The sequence below is a fragment of the Trichechus manatus genome, unplaced genomic scaffold, assembly GCF_000243295.1.
Source record: "Trichechus manatus latirostris isolate Lorelei unplaced genomic scaffold, TriManLat1.0 scaffold00123, whole genome shotgun sequence".
Taxonomy (NCBI): Eukaryota; Metazoa; Chordata; class Mammalia; order Sirenia; family Trichechidae; genus Trichechus; species Trichechus manatus.
Genome location: NW_004444059.1, coordinates 4,937,225 through 4,948,441, shown reverse-complemented (window position 1 = coordinate 4,948,441; position 11,217 = coordinate 4,937,225).

Genomic DNA, 11,217 nt, shown 5'->3' with positions numbered 1-11,217 from the left:
AGAAAGAGAGCAGCAAAAGAAACCCTCCGGGACCAAAAGAAAGGAAATAATAAGAATTAGAGCAGAATTAAATGAAATAGAGAATAGAAAAACAATTGGAAGAGTTAACAAGACCAAAAGCTGGTTCTTTGAATAGATCAACAAAACTGATAAACCATTGGCCAAGCTGACAAAAGAAAAACAGGAGAGGAAGCAGATAACCTGTATAAGAAACTGAAATTAAAAGAATCATAACAGAATACTACGATAAATTGTACTCTAACAAATTTGAAAACTTAGAGGAAATGGACACATTTCTAGAAACTACCTACCTACCTAAACTAACACAATCAGAGGTAGAACAACTAAATAAACCTTTACCAAAAGAAGAGATTGAAAAGCTAATTAAAAATTCTGAACAAAAGAAAAGCCCTGGCCCAGATGGTTTCACTGGAGAATTCTACCAAAGTTTTGGGGAAGAGTTAACACCACTACTACAAAAGGTATTTCAGAGCATAGGAAAGGATGGAATACTACCAAACTCATTCTACGAGGCCAGTATAACCCTGATACCAAAACCATGTAAAGGCACCAGGAAAAAAGAAAATTACAGACCAATATCCCTCATGAACATTGATACAAAAATCCTCAACAAAATTCTTGCCAATAGAATTCAGCAACGTATCAAAAAAATAATTCACCATGATCAAGTGGGATTTATACCAGGTACGCAGGGTTGGTTCAACATTAGAAAAACAATCAGTATCATCCATCACATAAGTAAAACAAAAGATAAGAACCACATGGTCTTGTCAGTTGATGCAGAAGAGGCATTTGACAAAGTCCAACACCCATTCATGATAAAAACTCTCAGCAAAATAGGAATAGAAGGAAAATTCCTCAGCATAATTAAGGGCATATATACAAAGCCAACAGCCAACATCATCCTAAATGGAGAGACTTCGAAAGCATTCCCCTTGAGAACGGGAACCAGACAAGGCTGCCCTTTATCACCACTCTTAGTTAACATTGTGCTGGAGGTCCTAACCAGAGCAGTTAGGCTAGAAAAAGAAATAAAGGGCATCCAAATTGGTAAGGAAGAAGTGAAAGTATCTCTGTTTGCAGATGATATGATCTTATACACAGAAAACCCCAAAGAATCCACAAGAAAACTACTGGAACTAATAGAAGATTTCAGCAAAGTTTCAGGTTTCAAGATAAACATACAAAAATCAGTTGCATTCTTCTACACCAGCAGAGAGAACCTCCAAGAGGAAATCAGCAAATCAGTTCCATTTACGATAGCCCCCAAGAAGATAAAATACTTAGGAATAAATTTAACCAGAGATGTAAAAGACCTATACAATGAAAACTACAAGATACTACTGCAAGAAACCAAAATAGACCTGCATAAGTGGAAAAACATACCTTGCTCATGGATAGGTAGATTCAACATTGTGAAAATGTCAGTTCTACCCAAAGCAATCTACAGATACAATGCAATCCCGATCCAGATTTCACCGGCATTTTTTAATGAGATGGAGAAACAAATCACCAACTTCATATGGAAACGGAAGAGGCTCTGGATAAGTAAAGCATTACTCAAGAAGAAGAACAAAGTAAGGGGCTTCAAGCTACCTGATTTTAGAACCTATTATACCGCCACAGTAGTTAAAACAGCCTGGTACTGGTACAACAACAGATACATAGACCAATGGGACAGAATTGAGAATCCAGACGTAAATTCATCCACCTATGAGCAGCTAATATTTGACAAAGGCCCAAAGTTCACTGACTGGGGAAAAGACAATCTCTTTAACAAATGATGCTGGCATAACTGGATATCCATCTGCAAAAAAATGAAACAAGACCCATACCTCACACCATGCATAATAACTAACTCAAAATGGATCAAAGACCTAAAAATAAAATCGAAAATGATAAGGATCATGGAAGAAAAAATAGGGACAATGCTAGGAGCCCTAATATATGGCATAAACAGAATATGAACCAGAAGTAACTGTGCACAAACACCAGAAGACAAACTAGATAACTGGGAGCTCTTAAAATCAAACACTTGCTCTCATCAAAAGACTTCACCAAAAGAGTAAAAGACAACCTACAGACTGGGAAAAAAAATTTGGCTACAACAAATCTGATCAGCATCTAATCTCTAAAATCTACAAGATACTGCAAAATCTCATCAACAAAAAGACAAACAACCCAGTTAAAAAATGGACAAAGAATATGAACAAGTGCTTCTCCAAAGAAGACATTCAGGCGGCTAATAGACACATGAGGAAATGCTCACGATCATTAGCCATTAGAGAAATGCAAATCAAAACTACAATGAGATACCATCTCACCCCAACAAGGCTAGCATTAATCCAAAAAACAGAAAATAATAAATGTTGGAGAGGTTGTGGAGAGACTGGAACACTTATACACTGCTAGTGGGAATGTAAAATGGTACAACCACTTTGGAAATCGATTTTGTGCTTCCTTAAAAAGCTAGAAATAGAAGTACCATACGATGCAGCAATCCTTGGAATATCCTAGAGGATTAAGAGCCATCACGTGAATACATGTACGCACACCCATGTTCATTGCAGCATTGTTCAGGATGGCTAAGAAATGGAAACAACCTAGATGCCCATCATCGGATGAATGGATAAACAAATTATGGTATATTCACACAATGGAATACTACACAATGATGAAGAACAACGACGAATCCGTGAAACATAACTTGGAGGAATCTGGAAGGTATTATGTGGAGTAAACTTAGTCACAAAAGGACAAATACTGTGTAAGACCACTATTATAAAAACCCAAGAAAAGGTTTAAACAAAGAAGACAACATTCTTTGATGGTTACGAGGGTGGGGAGGGAGGGAGATGGATATTCACTAACTAGAAAGTAGACAAGAATTATTTTAGGTGAAGGGAAGGTTAGCACACACTACAGGGGAAGTCAGCACAGCTGGACTAAACCAAAGCTAAGAAATTTCCTGAATACAATCAAACATGTCAAGGGACAGAGTAGCAGGGGCGGGGATCTGGGGACTATGCTTTCAGGGGACCTCTAGGTCAATTGGCATAACGAAGTTTATTAAGAAAATGTTCTGCATCCTACTTTGGTGAGTGGAGTCTGGGGTCTTAAAAGCTGGCAAGTGGCCATTGAAGATACATCAATTGGTCCCAACTCACCTAGAGTAAAGGAGAATGAAGAACACCATGGACACAAGGAAAGTGTTAGCCCAAGAGACAGAAAGGGCCACATAAACCAGAGATTTCATCAGCCCAAGACCAGAAGAATTAGATGGTGCCCGGCTACCGCAGTGACTGCCCTGACAGGGAACACAACAGAGAGTCCCTGATTGAACAGGAGAAAGGTGGGGTGCAGAACTGAAATTCTAGTAAAAAGACCAGACTGAATGGTTTAATTGAGACTGGAGGGACCCTGGAAGACTTGGCCCCTGGGCTCTCTGTTAGCCCAAAACTAAAACCATTCCCAAAGCCAACTCTTCAGACAAAGATTAGACTGGACTATGGGACATAAAATGATACTCGTGAAGAGTGTGCTTCTTAGCTTAAGTAGATACGTGAGATTAAATGAACAGCTCTCCTCCAGAGGAGAGATGAGAAGGCAGAGAGGGTCAGGACCTGGCTGAATGGCCATGGGAAATCTAGCATGGAAAAGAAGAGTGTGCTGTCACAGTATAGGGAGAGCAAGTAGGGTCACAAAACTATGTATAAATTTTTGTATGAGAGAGTGACTTGAATTGCAAACTTTCACTGAAAGCACAACAACTAAAAAAAAAAAAATCCAGTCTCAAAGATAGTCGATAGGGAGGCAGCAGTAATTAATCCCCAAAGAGAATGCTAAAATGTCATGTCTCTGATGAAATTAGGAAAGTCATCTCATGAAATACTTCCACCTAAAACTATAATTAATAAATTAATTTTCAACAAATATCTATTATTTTCTATAGGCCAGGCACTCCTAAAAGTAATGGGAATATAATCATGAACAATACTAACAAGCTCCTTGCTCTTGAGGAGCTTGTTTTCAAGGGACAGTCTTTCAAATGGAGATGATGTTGCCAGGTAGAAACCCCAGGTTCTGTTCAGCATGGTTTGTTACAGCCAGTAAACAGGAAGCCAAGGTGGGAGAAGAAAGGAGCTTTTATCTCACTGTGCAAGGAAAGGAGCAATTGGGGCTGCTGTCTCTAAGACTGTTCGCAGACAGCTTGGGAAGGTGGGCTTTTACTGACAGCAGACAAGGAAATATAAATTCATCATGAGTATTTAGGATTGACCTTCATGCAGATGCTCAGAGCTTGGGGCTGACTAGGCATTGTTTTAGACAAGGGTTTGATATTCTGGGATGGAGGAAGAGGTCGATTTTTTTTTTTCTTTAAGCATGTTAAGTCTCCACCTAGAGGCAGGTTGAGGCCATCTATGGCCCATTTTGTGGTTATCTTGTCAAGGACAGTTTCAGAAGAATATGCAGCCTGTTCTGCTCAGTGTAGGAGGATAAACCAGAGCACATGTCTCTTAGTTGGGTTGGGCTCTGAGACTGTCTGCCGTTCCCTCCTTTTGTTTGGGCGTTGATCACTTACGACCAATGTCCATTTTAAACTATTGGGCAATTGTGAACCAAGTCTAGTGTGTCCTGTAAGGGGATAGGGCTTTTCCAGGGAACTTTTAAATTAGCAGAGGAGGTGGGGAATGGATGACAGATTCAATAATTGTTTAGATTATCTCCCTGGGAAAAGGAGTTGGAAAGTTGGATGAATCAGTTTTTTTCCCACTTAGTTTGGGCTACAAGAATCTCTTGGAGAAAGATAGCAATAATCATTACTATTTCCTATAGTGGCTAGAGGGCTGTCAGCTTTTTATCAAACTGACTTGTTTAAACACAGTATAAAGAAAAAAGTAGTGTATATAATACAGTGAACAAGATTAAGAGTTAGTTTGGGATTGTATCTATGCAGGAGACTGTTTTGCAAATAAATATTTAAGTCTTTAACATGTTTTCAAGTCCAGTTCTCACAGTTCTATTAAGTTTATCCCTTGATGTCTGGTGGAACAATTTTCTTTACTTGGGTGCAGTGGATCTAAGCTTTGAGACCGCTGAGCTTGATGGATATCGAAGTTGTTAGTAACACCTTAGAAGGACTGGTCCACTTTTGTTGGAGAGGCTCTGACTTCCAAGCTTTTAGGGAGACGTAATCACCAGGCTGGAATGGGTGCAGGGGTATTTCTGGTTCAGGTGAAATTTTCAGGTGCTCATACCTGTGGAGAGAAGACAGAGTCACCCAAAGAGACTGTAAGTATTTAGTAACTTGAACATTTTTAACCTTGTGGAGGGAAGGAGGTTGGTCATTATTAAGGTAAGGTCTGTTGGTCATATTGGGGTTTTCTAATAAAGGACACACATATAATATCAAATGGGCTAAGTGTTAGTTTGCCTCTAGGGGCAGACAAAATTTTCAAGAGGGCCTAGGCAGTGCCTTTGTCCATACCAACTTGGTCTCTTGGCATAGCTTTGTTAGGTGTCTCTTTAAGAGTCTGGTTAGCCTGCCCTACCTTACCACTGAACTGGGTCTCCAGGCTGTATTTAACTTTTAATTAATGTCTAGGGCTGTTGTCACCAATTGCACCATCAAGGCCATAAAATGCGGTCCATTGTCGCTGTCAGTGGAAATGGGAAGCCCAAATAGAGGGATGATTTCGTTCAGGAGGTGTTTTACAACCTTGGTGGCCTCTTCAGTCCTGTAAGGAAAAGCTTTAACCCAGTTAGTAAAGGTTTCAATAAAAACTAGCAGATATTTGTAATTTCTGGGAACTCGAGGCTTCTGGGAACTCGAGGCGTCTCAGTGAAATCCACCTTCCAGTCATCTCCAGGAATTGTCTCAGTTTGCTGGACCCCTGAGGGTGCTTCAGCAGTGTTCTTGGAATTATTTTTTGCACAGATGGGGAAGCTCTTTACCACTGCTGAAATAGTGGCGTGAACCTTTGGTCCAATTAAATGTCTTTCAACATATAGTTGAACATATAGTCCATCTCATCCATAATGGGTGGACTGGTAGGCTCTCTGTAGGATAGGGTGTATGAGTTTTGAAGGAATGAAAATCTTTCCATGGGGGATGTACTGCCATCCATCTTTGTTTAGAGTGGCCCCCCAGGTCTTGGCAATGTCTATATCTTGTTGAGAATAGTCCAGGTGGTGGTCAGGTGGCAGTAACTAAATGGGGAATTAGCAGGGCTATTATGACAGGTTTCTGTTGGATTGCAGCTTTCTTTGTTGTTGCATCTGTTTGGTAATTACCTTTGGCCACCGTGGTGTCCCCTTTCTGATTTTTTTTGCAGCGTACTACTGTTACTTGGGTGGGTAGGAGAATGGCTTGTAAAAGTTGTAAGATCTCGAGAATACTTAATGTCCTGACCTCCTGCTGTTAGGAGCCCTCTTTCCTTCCAGATTGTCCCATGTACATGTTGTTGTTGTTAGGTGCTATTGAGTTGGTTCTGATTCATAGCAACCCTATGTACAACAGAATGAAACACTGCCTGGGCCTGCGCCATCCTCACGATCATTGTTATGCTTGAGCCCATTGTTGCAGCCACTGTGTCAATCCATCTTGTTGAGGATCTTCCTCTATTTCGCTGACCCTCTACTTTACCAAGGATGATGTCGTTCTCCAGGGACTGATCCCTCCTGATAACATGTCCAAAGTATGTACGACGTAGTCTCACCATCCTTGCTTCTAAGGAGCATTCTGGTTGTACTTCTTCCAAAACAGATTTATTTGTTCTTTTGGTAGTCCATGGTATATTCAATATTTTTCACCAACATCACGATTCAAAGGCGTCAATTCTTCTTTGGTCTTCCTTATTCATTGTCCAGCTTTCGCATGCATATGAGACGATTGAAAACACCATGGCTTGGGTCAGGCGCACCTTAGTCCTCAAGGTGACATCTTATTTTTTTTAACAGTTTAAAGAGGTCTTTTGCAGCCAATTTGCCCAATGCAATGCATCTTTTGATTTCTTGACTGCTGCTTCCATGGGTGTTGATTGTGGATTCAAGTAAAATGAAATCCTTGACAACTTTAATCTTTTCTCCATTTATCATGATGTTGCTTATTGGTCCAGTTGTGAGGATTTCTGTTTTCTTTATGTTGAGGTGTAATCCATATTGAAGACTATAGTCTTTGATCTTCATCAGTAAGTGCTTCAAGTCCTCTTCACTTTCAGCAAGCAAGGTTGTGTCATCTGCATAATGCAGGTTGTTAGTGAGTCTTCCTCCAATCCTGATGCCCTGCTCTGCTTCATAGAGTCCAGCTTCTCAGATTATTTGCTCAGTATACAGAATGAATAGGTATGGTGAAAGGTTACAACCCTGACGCACACCTTTCCTGACTTTAAGCCACGCAGTATACCCTTGTTCTGTTCGAATGACTGCCTCTTGATCTGTGTACAGTTTCCTCATGAGCAAAATTAAATATTCTGGAATTCCCATTCTTTGCAATGTTATCCATAATTTGTTATGATTCACACAGTCGAATGTCTTTGCATAGTCATTAAAACATAGGTAAACATCTTTCTGGTATTCTCTGCTTTCAGCCAGGATCCATCTGACATCAGCAGTGATATCCCTGGTTCCACAACCTCTTCTGAATCTGGCCTGAATTTCTGGCAGTTCCGTGTTGATATACTGCTTCAGTAAAACTTAACTTGCATGTGATACTAATGATATTGTTCGATAATTCTGCATTCAGTTGGATAACCTTTCTTGGGAATAGGCATAAATACGGATCTCTTCCAGTCGCTTGGCCAGGTATCTGTCTTCCAAATTTCTTGGCGTAGACAAGTGAGCACTTCCAACGCTGCATCCATTTGTTGAAACATGTCAGTTGATATTCCACCAATTCCTAGAGCCTTGTTTTTCACAAATGCCTTCAGTGCAGCTTGGACTTCTTTCAGTACCATCGGTTCCTGATCATACGCTACCTTCTGAAATGGTTAAATGTCGACCAATTCTTTTTTGTATAATGACTCTGTATATTCCTTCCATCTTCCTTTGGTGTTTCCTGTGTGTCATTTAATACTTTCCCTGTAGAATCCTGCACTATTGCAAATTGAGGCTTGAATGTTTTCTTCAGTTCTTTCATCTTGAAAAATGCCAAGTGTTTTCCTCCCTTTTGGTTTTCTTTCTCCAGCTCTTTGCACATGTCATTATAGTACTTTACTTTGTCTTCTTGGGCTGCACTGGTCTCTTTCCAAAGGGGTATGGTGCCTTATTTCCGTCCAGATTGTTCTGTGTGCAATACCCCAAATATGTATTTGAAATCAGTATAAATAGTTGCTTGATTACCTTTGGTGATTTTAAGGGCCTGCAGCATGGCAATATGCTCGGCCTTGTGGGCAGAGGTACCTGGGGGAAGTGTGTTAGCCTCTGTAACCTCTTCTACATATCTAGCTTTTTTTTTTTTTTCATTCCATGTAACTATTTCCATTGGTGAACAGTTCAAGGCCACAACTGGCAATGAGTAGGTCGTCCATGTACTGGAGGAGGACACCTTTGGTTAGGGTCAGTTGTCTCGGTTTTGGGGCCAAAGCTGATCCAAAAAGAGTAGAAGTGTTCTTAAAGTCCTATGAGAGGACTTGCCAACACAACTGCTGTGTTCGTTCTGTTCTTAGGTCCTCCCACTCAAAGGCAAAGATTTCTGGACGTTTTTTTCTCTACTCGGATGCAAAAGAAGGCATCTTTTAGGTCTAGCGCAGTGAACCTGGAAAAGGTGGGTAACAAGGTTAACAGCAGGGTACATGGGCTGGGGACTACAGGGTGGACTGTGATGGTTACCTGGTTGATGGCTCACAGACCCTGAATGACCCGGAATTCTCTGTTTTTCTTCTTTACTGGCAGGATAGGGATGTTGAACTGTGACTGACACAGTCTGAACAGTCTGTGTTGCAGGTATCTGGTGATGATTTTGCCCAGTATCTGTCAGGCTTCAGCTCAGATGGGATACTGCTTAAGCCTTGGGAGAACTATACCAGGTGACAATTTAATGACAACAGGAGGGACTTTTTTTGCTCTCCCCAGTATTTTATTGGCCCACACCTGTGGCACTAGTGCAGTTCTGATATCTGGATCAACTAACCTTCAGTAATGTTCTTCTTTTCTATAGTTAGTTGGCGGCCCGGTAGTGAGGGCCATTTGTAACTGCCGTCTGTTTTTCGTAAAGGAAGGAGTGTGTTAAAGATTTTTTTTTTTTTTTTTTTTTTTAATAGAACAAGTTAGAGGTTGTCGGAAGGGAGGGTGCTCTTCTTTTTTGACACTCCCACAACAGACACTGTCTGTCTCATCAGGGTAGCCTTTTTTTTTTTTTTTGGTCAGAAGTGAGTGGGTCACTCCATTGTCTACCAGAAAGTTTATAGGTTTTCTTTCCCCCTTTACTGTAAGTAGAGGCTTGGGTGGAGGACTTGTCTCTGGTCTCCCTCAGTCTGACTTATCTTTTAGTGGCATGACCGGGCACTGGGTCGCCTCTCTCTTTCTTAGTTTTTTTGTTTGATATTTTGAATACTCTTGCTTTTAATGTACTTTCTCTTTATACAAGCTGCACTGGTCTCTTTCTAAAGGGGTATGGAGACTTTTTGGCTCCTGCGGCCTTGGTCTCCCTCCTTTTCTTTGTTCTCTGAGGGATGGCCTTCAACCTGCAAGGCGGCAGCTAAGAAGTCTGCCTGGCACTTTTGGTTTGCACCTTTCTTTTTTGCTCCTTACCTGGAGGTTTAGAGTACTAGGCAGGCCAGTTCCACTAGCTGAGAGATTTTTTACCTTATACCTTTTTCTACTTTCTGAAGCTTTCTTTTGCTGTCTCAGGCACTTTTCCCTATAAAGATTATATTGACCGTTCAGGCATTTCTAAGGCTCTCAGGACCCAGAGCAGTGAACTGGTGAGCATGGTCCTAAGATACTATGGCTCTCTTGAGATCCGGTCTCGCCCAGGGTTTTTTCACTTTCCTTAATGGCTGAATCAGGGTGCCCAAAAGGCGTTCCGTTCCATGCGTGGGAGTGGCAAGCCCACCGCGGGGACAGAAGGACTGAGGAGGGGTGGATACAAAGGTCGAGGGGGCTTAACAGTGGGCACCATCACTGGCAGGGCGGCTCCGTTGGGTAGAGGCAGGGTGTAGGGAGGGGACGGTGCGGTTGCTGAAGCAGGGGGAGCTGGAAGATCCTGAAACCGGACCAATAGGTCCGCACCCAGTGTGCAAGAAATCAAACTCTCAGATGCTGTTTTTGAGAGGAAGAAAGAGTTTGTTTTGCAGGCTAGCAAGTGGGAATTCAGATGTATCGACCTCAGACTGAGTTCCTCTATTTGAGGAATCATTTACATTTTGTAGGTTTAGGGAATTATACATATTCATATAGGGGTGGAGGAAGGCAGGTGGGCAGGATCAGGAAGTTCTACATATTCATAGTTTCTATTGATTATTTATTACAGGGCGGGGCCAAGACTTGACAGGTAAGCGGCCGCCAGACTCTTCACTTTTGAAATGGGCTTGGCTACTGCAGATGATGTATGTTCGGTGATTTTGGTTTGTTTTTTTTTTTAATTGTACTTCAGGTGAAGGTTTACAGAACAAATAGTTTCTCATGAAACAGTACACTTATTGTTTTATGACATTGGTTAACAACCCCACGACATGTCAACCCTCTCCCTTCTCGACCTTTTTTTTTTTTTTTTAGTGAAAATACGCATAGCCAAAGATACACCATCTCAAAAATTTCTACATGCACAGTTCAGCGACATCGATCACGCTCTTCCAATTGTGCTGCCACTCTCACCCTAGATGGTCTACAGAACAAAATAGCTTCTCATTAAACAGCTAGCACACATGTTGCCCTGTGACAATGGTTAACAACCTCACAACACATCAACACTATCCTTATTCAACCTTTGGTTCCTATCACCAGCTTTCCTGTCCCCTTCTGCCTCCTAGTCCTTGTCCCCGGACCGCTGTGCCTCATCAGTCCCCTCTGGTTCCATGGGGCTGTCCACTCCCAGGCTGAATGGTGAACCCCGCAAGTGACTCCACCACTGAGCTAAAAGGGTGTCTGGGGGCCATACTCTCGGGGTTTCTCCAGTCTCCTTTAGGCCAGTAAATATGGTCTTTTTTTTTGTGAGTTAGAATTATGTTCTACATCCTTCTCCAGCTCTGTCCAGAA